The 1,289-nt window shown below is 32.0% G+C and overlaps 1 long non-coding RNA gene across 2 annotated transcripts in view; it reads left to right on the top strand.

The window, feature by feature from the left end:
* LOC128249371 (uncharacterized) overlaps positions 1–1,289 on the top strand; it is a 146,403-nt gene that overhangs the window by 112,511 nt on the left and 32,603 nt on the right. For both annotated transcript variants that reach the window (XR_008265473.1, XR_008265474.1), the window contains one exon: positions 539–615. This is a non-coding gene — a long non-coding RNA (uncharacterized LOC128249371). The remainder of the gene's footprint in view (positions 1–538; positions 616–1,289) is intronic.

Here is a 1,289-nt window from a genome sequence, read left to right as displayed (position 1 = left end):
AAATCCTTTAAAAACAACTGTGTTAAAATCTGAAGTTCTTAAATTTACATCTTCAGGCTCTGCAGCCCACTTGAAATTTTGAATAATGAGCAAAAAACCAATTTATAACATCTTTGCCATTCCTCATTTTATTTCTAACACTCATTGTTACATATCAATTTTCTTTTGTGAAATCCTTTAAAAACAAGAGTGTTAAAATCTCAAGCTCTAAAATTTACATCTTCAGACTCCGCAATGCACTTGAAATTTCAAAATGATGTGAAATAAATAGAGTTTTTGACTTTATTTTCTTTAATATTTTTGATACTGGGTCGCTGAATGTATGTGTTACATGAGGTCTGCATTACACACACATTAAAATAAAATTACATGCAAACCAATTTTTGATTCTTGACACATTTTGGTGACAAAAATAATTAACATTTCTAATTCATTAAAAATAGTTCCATGTAACTAAATGATATGAATCATTGTAGTGCATTCCTTTCCATTCCAGTAATAATGCCAACTAATTTCCTTTTTTCTTTTTTTTTTGTAGACATGAATTAGCATCTCACTCTCAAATAAAGAATGGCACAGTCAAAGATTTGTTGTTTTGGAAATTCCTAAAATGACGTAATACTAATTGTTTGTTATGTTCAAAAGAGCTAAAACTAAACAATACTAATTGATTATTGCTGTATTACCTTTCAATTTGAAGTCCTTTTTTGTCTCAAACACCGGAATTTTTTCTTTTGATTCGACTCGACTCCTAATGAAACTAAACTGTCTCGACTGTTCTCACCACAAACATTAGATGATTCTTCTGTCACAAGTTTTACACACAACCATAAATATGCACATGTATGCATTTATACACTTACAGCTTAGGCATATTGCATTCACGAACATGAGATTGTGGTTTCAGTTTGCAAACCTGCTGCCCATTGTGTTCTTGAGCAAAGCATTTCATTTCACATTGCTCCAGTCCAATCAGCTGTAACCAACAAGCCTAACAATCCGAAAGAATGTTGGCCTGCTCACCTAACCAGCAGAGTGGCATCAGTTCAAAACTAAAACAATCCAAAGCACATTATGACCAGTGGTGGATAACAACATCCAATAGTCAGGTTGATCACATGATACTCTCTCTCTCTCTCTCTCTCACACACACACACACACACACACACACACACACACACACACACTATGCATATATGTATCTATCTATAGATAGATAGATAAATAGATAGATAGATAGATCTATCTATCTATATATGTATATATATATATATATGTGTATATATATA

Source organism: Octopus bimaculoides, chromosome 14 (assembly GCF_001194135.2).
Source record: "Octopus bimaculoides isolate UCB-OBI-ISO-001 chromosome 14, ASM119413v2, whole genome shotgun sequence".
Taxonomy (NCBI): domain Eukaryota; kingdom Metazoa; phylum Mollusca; class Cephalopoda; order Octopoda; family Octopodidae; genus Octopus; species Octopus bimaculoides.
Note: the sequence above shows the minus strand (reverse complement) of the source record. Positions and strands in the feature narration are given on the sequence as shown.